Raw genomic sequence first — 14,077 nt, forward strand, 5'->3', positions numbered from 1 at the left:
TTTTCCTTTCTAGATATTTAGGTGAGAAATTTGATCTTTTTCCCTGGGAACTTAAGAATATTGATAAGATAAAAGGAAAGGAAGAGTGGGGGAAAGAATTATATTATTTATTGTGCCAAAGAATGAATGAGGTTATAAATGAGAAGGGACATCTGCTATGGGCAATGAAAAATGAGAATTTGTTAAAGTGTAGTTATTTTATAGTTCCATTAGAGAATAACTTGTTGAGATAAATAAAATAGGAGACTTTGTGATCAAGAAACAATAGTAGTTGGACATAGAGGAAGATGATGTAGACTAGGAAGAGAATCAAACAATTGATACATCAATAGAAGAAGACAAAACTGAACAACCAACCTTAGTGATAAGCACAATAGTCCCAATTGATGATATGGCAACTGAGGAATCAGACATAACTATTGCTTTAACAGTACATGATGATGTAAATGAAGAGCCTCAAGTTAAAGTAAGTCTACAAAATTCAAAGCCATAAATATCACAGACAAACTTATCAGCAACATCTTCTAAGGAGTTATAACAACAACAAAATGAATCATGAAATCTACAACATTTTAACGTGTAACAAAAGCTAGTCCCATCAAAAGAATATTTGAATGTAAAGTTTTTTCATTGCACAAAATTTTATCTTTTTGTGACAATAACAATGTAAATATCTTTTCTGTCTTAAGGACAACTATCAATTCTCTATGCCTAAAGCTTGTTGTATCTCATACTATATAAGTGAGATTCCAAGGCTAGAGAAAGGGTCTGAATCATTGCATAATTTTAGTTTTACTAAGTTTTTTTCAATTTAGTGTAACTTTATGATGTATTTTCTCTACAAATTTCTAAAAATACATTAATGTTACATGATCTTGATGCTTTATCTTGAGTCATTTTGAGTTCCATTACAGTTATACAATTTTTAAAGGAACTTAATATAAAGATGAGTTATTCCCATATCTTTTCTTCTTGATTCTTGTCTCCTTTTATTACCTAGTTATCATGAAATTGCATGAGTAAAGCTTGTTCAATTGAATGAAATTAGGCTAAGTTGTATATCATTTTCACTATTTCTTTTAATTCAATGAATTAGGTAAATAATTTAGTGAATATGATAATATCTCCATGGTGCTAGAGAGGATATGTGTAAGAATGAGTTTTCAGTGAGAATTGTTGATAATTTTGATTGTAATGCAATCAATTAGATCTAAAATTGAATAGACTCTGAATCCCAATGGATTAGGTAGTAATCAACTAGTTTAGTTTGGAGAAACCATGAATAAGCATCAACCTAAAATTTAAAATCAATTTTATTTTAATTGTTTGAAGAGTGCCAAAGCTGGTAAACACTTGTTTACATTTGACCTCTGAGTTTTATTTAGCTGTTATTGCCAAAAATTATCTTTAGATCTAAGAAGAATTCTAACTAGTCTTATATAAGGGATGTCCATTGTTATAGAATGTCATGGAATGAGTGAAATATTTATGTAGTATCATGTTGTAAATCTTTTATCCCTTAGGTGTACCTACCTTGGTTTTGTAGAGCCAAAAGAGTAGAAAATCTTTTTGATTTTGTTGAAGTTGGTTCCAGATTTGAAGTACATATAACTATTTATGGGAATTAGCTGATCCTTAGGTTGCTGTGATATTTATTATCTTGGTATTAAGTATTTTGTTTCTTAATAGTGTCAAAACATCAATAGATCCTACCAAGAAATCTCTATAATCCTTTCTTATGATTGAGAAGTGGGAGAGAGAGAATAGCTTCTGCTCTCTTTGGATATATTGTTAGCCCATTTCTTGATACAATATGTCTTAGGAGTTTTCCTTGGTTAGTGGCAAACACACACTTCTTGGGATTTAGGGATGCACCATACTCTCTATATCTTTCAAATACCTATCTCAAATGATCAAAATGATCTACTGCATATTTTGAGAAGATAGTCATATCATCAAGATAGACTAGTACAAAATTTTCCAGCACACACGTGAAGGCCATCTTCATTTCCTTCTGAAATGTGGCCCCTGCATTGGTTATTCCAAATGGCATCTTACAATAAGCATAGGTACCCCATTTTCTAGTGAATGCTTACTTATATCTTTCTGACTCTTGGACTAGCACCCGATTATAGCATGAAAAAACATCTAAGAAAGAAAACCTTTCTAAGCCACTAACCTTGGACAAAATCTACTCCATAGAAGGAGGGGGATGGTGATCTTTAAGAGAAGCCTTATTAAGATCCCTAAAATCTACACACAATTTGATTTCTCCATTCTTCTTTCTAACTGGAACAAGATTGGCTACCCATGAAGAGTTCTTAATAGGAAAGATGATATTGGCTTCTATATGTTTGGATAGTTCCTTTCTCATTAAAGGTTCAATCTTTGGGTTTACTAGCCTTTGCTTTTGTCTAATAGGATTAGCACCATGGTTTAAATCTATAGTATGTTGAAATAAACATAGGTCAAAACCATTTAAGTCTTCATATCTCCAAGCAATAACATCATTGAATTCTTGACATAAATTAACAAAAAAATCTTGTTTAACATCAGTGCATACCTTTCCCAAGTTAAGATTCTTTCCATTAGCAATAGTGACAGGTGTGTAGTCATCCCTCTTCACAGTTAGGTTTGAACCTTTGCCTTTTGCTTGATCATCAGAGTTGAAAATTCCCTCTAAAGTGACTAGACCTTTAGGAAATTCATTGGATTTTAGGTTCATGATCTGGTCCCAATACTAACTTTGTAGCTTGGACTAATTTCTAGTAGAGAACTCTACTTAATTTTGCAAGAAATTAACAATCTATAAATCAAAATCAAATACTAGCTAATTTGTGCAATTATCTAGGATGACAAGCCTTACCAAAATTTTAATTTGTTTTAATATTCATTAGTAACATACTCTAGTATATCATAATGAGCACCAATGGTTGCAAGCCTATCATCATGTTTGTTTTTGTTTCTTAGGACACTCTTAATATTGAAAGCATGAAAGCCTTCAAGTAGATCCCAAACTCTATGTTTTTATGATTTGAGATGGTTTTTCTTCATGACATTATGATTTCTAGTTTTATTAACAACCAACTCACTATCCCCAAATACCTTTAAGAGTTTGATGCCTCTCCTTTGTGCCTGTTGAAGACCCTGAATCAGAGCTTCATATTCTACCACATTATTAGTGTAGCTAAATTAGAGTCTATATGAAAAGTAGTACCTTACTTGTGTAGGAGAAATCAACATCACACTAGCCCCTAATCCATTCTTATTTCTTCATCCATCAAAATACATACTCCGTATCCCACTCATCTCTTCTTGTTCCTTCATAAGGTTAGGGATAAGAGCATCCTTTTCTAACACACCGTATGTATCAAGACCTATCTCAAGGGTTTTTGATATGGAATCAAATTGATATGCATTAGCTCATTCATCTAAGATAAAATCAGATAACTCTACTAGAGAAGTGGCATGTTTATTCACTATGTCATTCTCATCCATTTACAAGATAGTGTAATTCATATTGATAAGATTAGGGGTGTAGATTTCAATATGATGGAGGGCTAGAGGATCTGATCTGATTGAAGCTTTGGTCCCATATCTTGTTCTAAAAAACATATATGACCCATCATAAGATATGTAACCATCTATTTGGGCAGTAAAGTCTCTTGATAGTACAACTAGAGCATGCATGTAGGGTCATTTTCACATTCCTAAGGATCCCTACAATCTTAATAGTACTACCATCCAACTATATGAAGTCCCTAACAATGGGCTCATATTTCATTTCTAAAGTGTCAGCAACACACTTAGGTATTACTGAACTACTAGCTACTAAATCAATTATGTAATTGTGGACTAGTTTATCCCCTATTATTAGAGAAACATAAAATGGAGGAGGTCTAACCTTTTTATTTATTTCAATCTCCCTTGATGGTTGTACTAGATTTTTCGCACTCTCCATGCTAGTTGGTTGATCCTTTGGTTCAATTCTTTCCAACTCCTACTACAACAACTTCTTTTGTGTAGGTATAACAACAATAGCATCCCACATGGAAATATTCACATATTTTTTATTAAATTAGGTACTCTGGTAGAAGCCTTAGGAGCTAAATTTATAGGGGTTTTAGTTGGAATAGCTTGGGGGTCATTCACATCCCCTCTAGAACTACTCTATTTTTGTTGTAGAGGAACATTGGGTTGGTCATTTGTTGCCTATACATGAGACACTATATTTGATGTTGAATCTTGACTAGGAGGAGGAGGGTTGGAATCTTCAATAGCTCTTCTTTTGCTCCCAGTGTTGTGAGCAATGGAATCCCAGTTTACATTACAATGTTCCTCCACTTGATGATTCATAAAGGAGCAATCACCCTGTCTTTACATATAGGAGGCATCTTTGGATTGGTTCTCCTTGTATGAGTGTCCTATTGTAGGCTCTTTAATGGTCAAAGCTAAATAAGATTTAGCTTTCTGACACATTTAATAGGCATAGGAGTAGTTGTAGGAAGGACAAAAATCTTGATCCTGAGCTATATTGTTTTCAGGGACTATGGCCCTACTTTGAATTGCATTTGAAGTAGAGGCATGACTATTCCACCTACTTTCATCCAAAGGATTGATCCCATAATTATAATTTGGAGGCCTACCATTGTTTGGAGTTTGATATTGAAATTGATGAGCCTTACTACCTTGAGCTTGCTACCTTTCCAAAGTCACCACATTGTTGCCCACTTTTTGCATCATAGAGAAGTTATCTTCTAATTTATTCTCTTGGCATTGCAATTTTTTTATCTATGTTAAACATCATAGATTGCATCATCTCCTTGATTTCATTTATTCCAATTGAAGATGTGGAAGCTTGAGGGACTAGAGTAAGGGATTGTGATGTGGAAGTTGTGGGAATAGGGACCATTACTAGTTGGTGATTTGGGACATTAGGGAAGAAGGGGATATGAGGCCTTGGAGGTAACTTCCCTTCTTGTTTGTATATATTTTCTGCCCTTATTGTGATTTCATAAGCATCAGGTAAAATGTCTCCTCCCATGGTTTGGATTGTGGTGGCAATATCATTTTTAAAAGCTCTGATGTAATGTAGGAAGGCATTACCAGGGGTAGGTTTTATTGAAGTAGGTATTTTGTCCCATGTTTTCTAAAATGTGTAATTGAAATTAGTCATGCATTCATGTGGGGCTCTTTTTATGGTAGTTAGCTATTCCAAAATTGACAAGTAGTCACTTTTATCCTCAAAGCATTTACATAGTCTTGCTCCTAATCCATCCCAATATGTTAGAGAGTTATGAGACAACCCTCTATACCATTAAAGTGCTTTCCCTTTTAAAGATGAAGCTAGAAGCCTAACTATAACATCATCCTTAGATATACCATGAATATTAAAAACATTTGCAACCTCTAGAATGTGTTCTAAGGGAGGGAGAGAAGTTTCACTAGTGAAATCTGGTGTACTTTTGAGAGTTGATATTGGTATGTCATGTCTTTGAGCTAGCAATAGGGGACTTCCAACACTAAAAGTAGTGAAAGCATAAGCTCTAAGCTATGCCATATAAGCAAGTGATCCATTGATATGAGCTTATGGTATTTTAGATTGAGATCTAACAATAGGAGGAGCATAAATGAATCTTGTAGGGGTATGTGTTTCCTCTATACTCCTAATTGGTGATAAAGACAATCTAGTCTTCTTCCTTCTAGGATTTGAAAATGAAAGCTCTTGATACTAAAATTTACTTGTAGAAGATGCCCTCATTTTAGCTTTGGGCGTGAATCACTACAACGTTGGTCTGGAAACCAGATATGAAGGGTATAGAATCAGCAAGTGCTTTGTAGAAATCAGCCTCTTGAAGGCTTGGAATACTGAGAGTAGCATTGTTTCCTTAACATCAACTTGAAATTTATATTCTTTGAAACTATTAGACTTGAAATCTTCTAGATTATAGTCCCACTGAGTGTGCCAAAAACTATTGTCATAAAATTTTACACCATTTTCCAAAGTTTTTACCTAAGGACAACCTTGTGAAACATGGAAACAACCTCCACTGTGGGACTTGGACTATGAGGTTGAGTCTCTAGAGAAGGCTGGCTTCCTTTCCTATCAGGATGCACCTAACTACTCTTGGAGAGAAAAATGGAGAAGGGATGCATGAAAGAAAATATACCTATTCTAACCTAAGGGGTGATGCACCAAAACAAAGTGTTCAAACCAATCTCCACTCGACACTTGAACGATCATGACACCAAAAGATATACACATCTAGACTTGTTTTTTCCAACAACCACATGTAGATGCAAATCATAAAACTCAAATAAATGACTCAAGGAAGAAGAGAATTCACTTATAAATCATTTGTAGGTTAAAAGGAGATATAATCATGATAGGAAAATAGCTATTGTACAATACATCAGTGTCCAGAGGAGATAAAGTAGAATGTCATATAGGTTTAGAGGCAAAGGGGATTTATAGTGAACTTGCAAAGCAATATTAAGAAAATAGAGAAGAGTCGACCTTAACAAAACTTACAAAAATTGCCTTTATAGCTTAGGCATAACTAAGATTATTTTTTTCCTAAACAAAACTAAATCACTACCATTTAAGATTGCAGAGAACAATCATAGAGATCTGGAGAAAATCTGATCTTGGCATAGATTTAGATGTAATAAAATCCACTTTTTTCTGAATCAAAGCATTGAGAAGACAAAAATGATGCCATTATATTTCACTCTAACCAAGTAGATGGATAAAACCAAAGATGGAGTTTTTCCTTTGTTTCCCAAGCATGGTATTCATTGGAGAGTGGTTGGAATTGATCATGACGATTGGATCATGCAAGAAAACATCTCTTCCCTTTTTTTTTTGGCTCATGAGTCATTAAAGTTAGCAAGTCAACTGATTTCTATAGCTAGAATGCACCACATGGACCAATATTCTTTTATCTTTCTGCCACCTTCCTAGGTCTTAATGTGTTTGACCTCATAACCTACTAGTAGCACCAACCTTTCAACTTAATCATGATGTCACATAATAGTTAGCCTTATTTGTGACTACCTTTCTTTCAAATTGGGTCAACAAGAACACGTGTCCTTTGGGGGCTTCCCCGCAATGTTTAAAGTTCTCACAATTTCATAAAGTGGGAATGTGATGGCCATTGATCTAGGAAGATTTGATGGCATAGATACAACTGAAAGCATGTGGTCCCTATTAGTAGTTGCAACCAACTAGGAACCACCTGTACGCCAGCTCACCAAACACATCAACACAATCACACTACAGACCAAAAAATAAAACCTGACCCCACTAGTCCACATGGCATGATGTCACTTGCATCCATTGTCAGAAGGTCTGACGAAAGATGAAATGTGGGAAAGTGACTACCAGTAGAAATCTAGTTGTATGCCAACTCACCTGATAGCTCATCCACCTTGTCTATGATGGTCCACAAACAAGAACTAAGGCCCCACCTAAGATGCATGGAAGAAGGTGGCTTCCCTCCATTCATTAAATTTTTTCATCTCCATATTGTGGGAAAGTGCCCACCATAGATCATCTTCAATCGATCTGACGGCAGATGAAATATGACCCATAAGATGAAAAAGTGTAGCAAAACAATATAACATAACAATTTAATATAAAGTATTTCGTGTCCCATTTATTTGAACTTTCAAATATGTTAACATTACTATGTTTGAATTCAAATATGGCAATTTGGGGGGCAGGAAAAAATGACCAACAATAATGAGGTGAGAGACAATTGGACATGATATGAAAGGGAAGTAGAATGATAGGGGAACACATGTGGGTGTAGGAGGATGTGAAGGATGGATTTGTAGCATATCACTGAATAACCATAGCCTTGATTTGAGGAGGCAAAATAATGTGCACAACCTTTGAACATAGATGTTCATAGGAGAGCTAGGGAGAGAGGATAGGTGCGGGGATAGGAAAGAGAGAAAATGGGAAAAGGTGTTGGATTTGATGTGTTATTGTGGAATTGTGAGAGGAGAATAGGAAAATTAGGGATTCTTCGGGAATAGGAACTACATGAGAGGTAAGATGGATTAGCATGGGGAGATAGGCATGTGTAGGATTGGTAGTACGGATGGTGGTAGAAAGTGAGATGAGGGATCTTTTAGGGAAAATAAAGGTAAAATTGGGGGGAATGCAATTATGTTTGAAGCTTGAGGATGGGGTACTTCATAAAGAAGTACCACCATGTAGTTTTAGCACTTAGTTTGATATAGGAATATTGGGTATATGCTAGGGTTACCAAGAACATCAAGACCTATACCACAATATTACATAGGATTGACTTGAACGAGCACACAAGGATTACCCCAGCATCACACATAAGTCCAAGAGGAATTAGCATAGGATTGATACTAGGTAATCCACAAGAAAATGATAAATACCAATTACCCCATGTGGTCACAAATGAGCACATGTTTGGAACATGCAAGGATAACATCCGACTAACTCACAAGTAGAAAAAGATCATATGAAAACCTTGCTTTCTAATTTCCCCATTTGTACCACACCATGATATAAAAGATCATGGCAACCTTGAGGAGGGAACAACCAAATTTATTTGGAAGATATTTTAAGAATCGAAAAAGTGAAATCCAATATCGAAAGAAAAGAATAAATTCATAAAAAGTAACCTTTTTTGAAAGAGATCAGTAGGACTAGATATTGACAGACCAAGATGAGACATGAGGAAGGATGCATCCTAGAAGGACCTATTGGTAATATTTGTGCTATTACAATTTTGGCAACTATAAATTTTTGAGGACAATTCTTCAATGGCAAGAGATCTCACATAATGATTCATGAAAGTATTTATCCAAGAGAATAGTAAATTGTGACCAAGCATAAAGTGATATGAACAGACGAGCGATATACAATGGGACTAAGCGAAGGACTAACTATAGGAATATATATGAAAAACTGACCAAGGTATTTACAAGTAATACTATACCAAAGTGTAGAGGGATGGGGGACTTAGTATGATATGTGACTAGTTGTATGTACAATGGAAAAATCTCAAGATGAGGAGATAGTGGGGAATAGCTTATATGGGGTACGAATTATGATATAGGGGCATGATATAGGGATATGATATGGGTGATGATTTGCAAAGATACGATGTAGTTTCATTCTATGAAGAACAATTTTTCAAAAATATTTAGAGCTCCATCTTTAATTCAGCTACTGTTATCATGACCTTGAGAGATGACCTCTTAGGGAGATATTCGATCAAATTAAATATTGTGGTCATCCATGATTCCACATTTTTATATGCATGTGTATGCCATCATCAAAACTATAATACGTGACAAACATCTCCTTTTAATATGCTTTGATGGGCATCTATAATTTATTGCAACACAACAACTTTCAATTGTATTATTCTTTCAAACATATCATGTGCTAACTCAATATAACCCCTTCATCTACAACATTTTTTGCACACGCCTTGTTCTTATTTTATCATTCTACACATGCATCTTGCAAAAAGAACCTTATAAAATATCTTCAACACATAACTGTGCATATACAAAAATTAATTCATTCTAAAAGATGGTATATCCTCGGGACATTATGTGATTGAGATTGATGTTACATTTATTGTTTAAGCTTGTTCAAATCAGAAAGATTTGCAAAGATGGTAATAAAATAGAGGTCAAATATTTTTCCAAAATCACATTGAAAATGTTGAATGTTGAACCATGAAGAGGTTAATGAACCTTCCACTTATAGTTTTCCATGCTTCTCTCACATTTGACTGAAATTGATTTCACATCTATTGGTTAAGCTAGTTTAGATTAGAAACAATTGCAAAGAGGGTTATAAATTAGAGATCAATGATTGTTTTCAAAACTGCATTCAAAATGTTGAACAACTACCTAGGAAGAAGTTAATTAATCTTCAACTTATAGATATTTTAGAGAGTGGCATTGACCTATAAAAATTTAGGGTATGTTTGGCAGGGGAAATATGAGTGGAATAGGCATATGTAAATTCTTAGAATTTTAAATTTTCTATTTGGGTGCACCAAATTTGTGAATAAGAATATGTATTCCAATTTTTGCCCAAAAATGAGCATTTATAATTCCACCCAAATAGGTGGAATTGGAATATGTATTCTTATTCTAGTTTTATTTATTTTAGAAAACATAAATTTTTGGGTCCATGAATTCTCCATCAAATTTTGACTGAACCAAACAAGAATAAGAATAGTATTCTTATTTTTTATTCTAGAATAACAATTCCAGAATAAGTCTTCATATTCCCATATTCTTATTCCAGTAGCCAAACAGACTTTTAAAGTTAATTAATCTTATTACACTTTTTTGGGCCATGTGAGTTAACTTTTATATTTATCTTTTATCAAGAGTTAATTAACCATTATCATTTTGGATGTAATTTTGGGTCCTTGGTGTTTGGTTTCTAATGGTGTTGGGTTTTGGCTGTGGGCCATTTTTTGGCCTTATTGGTAGTAACTGGATTTTATTTTGTTAGTTTCACAACCTTCTCGGTTGCTCTATGTCTTTAGTTATCTTTTGTCTTGTTATTTAGTTTGTTGATTCTTTCTGATTCAGTTCTATAGGCGTCAATGCTCATAACCTTATCTTTGTGTTCTTGAACTTGGACTTGATGTTATTTTGATTGTAAGGATTCCAACCCTATCCTACTTAATGAAAATCATTCTCATTTTGACTAGAAATTAATTAACTTATTCATTTTGCATATTTTACAAAAGTTAATTAATCCTTTAGATTAATGAATATGAGAAATTGGACCAAAATGACTATGAAGCAAATATTTCTTAAAAAAAAAGAATTGCTTGTTGGAACTGAAGAACATTCCTATTCAACTAATTCATAAGATAAAAATGATTCTAGCAAATTATTTGATATATATTTTTATCAACCCTTATGACTTCTCCTTAAGAAAAGAGCTCACCATTGCTGTTGTAGCAAGGTAAAGTACAAGATGAATATTGGAAATCGAAGAACACTTCGGAAAGAGACATTGAGTATTTGGAGAAATGGTATTTTCAAAGAAGAAGTTCAATTCGGAGTATATATAAATATTAGAGCAACAGAAACAACATTATTATATTGATTGGCCTTTGCGGAACCCACTTCATGGGTTTTATGTTTTATCTCATTTGTGACTGATCATTGTATTGCTTTTAACACAACTAGTGGGGCTGATCATTTTATTATTTGTGAGAAATATATTAAAATTTAATTTAATACTCACAACCCTAAACCTAAAATCTTTACTCGGCACTTGAAATATTGCTTGGCACATGAAGTTGCCCAGTGCCAATTTTGCTCGACACTTGCTCAGCACAGGAAGGTGCTGAGTGATAGATTGCTCGGCACTTGATGTGCCGAGTGATAGGCAACAGGTGCCTAGTAAACTCGGCACACAAAGGAGAAATCTCAACACCAATGGATGCCGAGTGAGCTCAACTCACAAAGAAAATGCTCGGCACTTGAAGAGCTCGGCACAAAAATGCAGTAGGTGCCGAGTGTTCTATTTCAACTAAAATATTATAACTTAGAGAAATTCAATGTGAATGCTTTCACCATTAAAACCAGAACAACCAAAGCTTTAACTTTTCAAACAAATTTGTCAAATGGAATGAAAAGAAGAGGAAGATAGATTCAAGTATGCCTGCTTTCTTTCTATTCAATCTTTCATTAAACTATTACAAAATCTGCGAGCATTCGGCTTCAACCAGAAAACCCTAAAATAACCCTAAACTAATAATACTTCAAACTTCAATAAAATTTTAAACTTGCAGCTCTAATGACTGCATACAAAGGTGCTTGAAGTAATCACTGCTTCAACAGGAAAAAGAAAAAAACAACCAACTCATAGAATGAATAGAGGAGTCACGTGCAACTAGAGACACTGAACATACTTCCTTCTATCTCTGCAACAAGTGGATCTGTTGACCACTTTCTTCTTCTTCCTTTTCTCTGCTCTACTGAACTAAAACTCTAAATAATCTAATTGAATGAATGAATAAACATTCCCTTTTGTCACATTCCATTTTTCCCCTCTTTTCAAAATTTGAAAAACTTCACTTACCCATATTAATTTTTCTATGTATTCTAGACATCAGGGGGGTAGGTGAGCATTTGGCTCTAGGGGCAAACGTCAACACTGCATTAAATATTCCAACACTCCCCCTTTGTCCTGAGTCAAACAAATAAGGATCACAGCTAATCCAAATCAACTACACCAAGACACTTTCTTAGTTGTACAAAAGATCCAATGCCTAAAGGCTTAGTTAAGATGTCTGCTAGCTGCTGCTCAGATTTACAAAAATCCATCTTGATATCCCCATTCTCCACCAACTCTCTGATGAAGTGATATCTGATCTCAATATGCTTGCTCCTCCCATGGAAGACTGGATTCTTGGACAATGCAATTGATGAGATCTTGTCAAAATAAATTATGGTTCCATCATCTTGCCTTTCATTCAAATCTTTCAAGATCCTCCTTAACCAAATATCTTGACATGCTGCTGCATTTGTTGCTATGTATTCAACTTCTACTATAGATTGAGCAACAATAGATTGCTTCTTGGATGCCCATGAAATTGCACCCGATCCCATATCAAACATGTATCCAGAAGTGCTCTTCCTATCATCTATGCTTCCAGCCCAATCACTATCAGTGTAACCAACCAACTTGAAATCATCATTTGCAGTATATAAAATCCCAAATCCCTTGGTACCTTTCACATACCTTAGGATCCTCTTTCCCACTTGCCAATGGGAATCTTTTGGTGTTTCCATAAATCTAGAAATAAGACTTACTGCATACATTAGGTTTGGCCGAGTTGCAGTCAAATACATTAGACTTCCAACCATACTCTTGTATAATGTTGGATCTACTCTTTTTCTAGAGTCTTCCTTGCTCAACTTTAGACCTATTGCTGTTGGTGTGGGGGTTGCCTTACTGTTCTACATTTTAAATCTCTCCAAGATCTACCTTGCATACTTTTCTTGAGAGATGAAGATGCCATCATGCATTTGTTTTACTTCTCTACGTAGAAAGTATTTCAAGAGACCTAGGTCTATCATTTCAAATTCACTTTTCATGGCCTCTTTAAACTCACCAATTAGAGCCTTGTCATTTCCAGTAAAAATTAAGTCATCTATATACAAGACAAAAATCAATACATTACCATCCACTACCTTGATGTAAAGAGTGGGCACACCATTGCTTTTGCTAAAACCATTTCTCATCAAATATGAGTAAATCCTATTGTACCATGCCTGTGGAGCTTGCTTGAGCCCATAAAGAGCTCTCTTCAATCTATATACTTTGTTCTCTTCACCTGCAACTTCATAACTAGGTGGCTGCTCCACATACACTTCTTCTTTCAATACACCATTTAGGAAGGCCGACTTCACATCCATTTGAAATACCTTCCACTTGTGTTGAGCTACAATTGCTATGATAGCATGCACAGTTTTCATTCTTGCAATCGATGCATAGGTCTCATCATAGTCTCTTCCATACTGCTATTTGTAGCCCTTGACTAACAGCCTTGCCTTATGCCTATCAATCTTGCCTTCAGCATTGCATTTGGTCTTATAGACCCATTTCACTCCAATCACTTGCTTCTTGGGAGGCAATTCAGTTAGCTCCCATTTCTCATTTCTTTCTATAGCATCTATCTCCTCATCCATGGCCTTACACCATTTCTTCTCCTTAATAGCTTCTTCAAAATATATTGGATCACTATGAGAAAATAATGCAAAATTAACACTCTCATCATAATCTTCATACCTTTCATCTTGGTATATCTCCCTAAGACTCTTAGTCTTTCTTGGTAATAGGGAGGAGAGTGTGGGATCAAAATTTTCACTGCTGCTACATTGTCAACCAGCTCGGTCTTCACTAGTACTCAGCACTGACACTCGGTCATGCCTAGAGGAGTTCGGTAGTGACTGAACCTGCTTGCCTTTTCTTCTATTTTCTCCTTCTTCTTTCTATTCATTAGCATCTTCTTCACTCATAATTGGCACTTTACTAGAA

General features: G+C 34.9%; 1 pseudogene; it reads left to right on the top strand.

Annotated features, from left to right (window-relative positions):
- Positions 1 to 391: 391 nt before the first annotated feature.
- The window catches only part of LOC149553825 (ATP-dependent helicase rhp16-like), a 145,569-nt pseudogene continuing 131,883 nt past the window's right edge, over positions 392 to 14,077 (top strand).

Source organism: Cupressus sempervirens, chromosome 6, assembly GCF_028749045.1.
Source record: "Cupressus sempervirens isolate cs-2001-9-10 chromosome 6, ASM2874904v1, whole genome shotgun sequence".
In the NCBI taxonomy this organism is placed as follows: domain Eukaryota; kingdom Viridiplantae; phylum Streptophyta; class Pinopsida; order Cupressales; family Cupressaceae; genus Cupressus; species Cupressus sempervirens.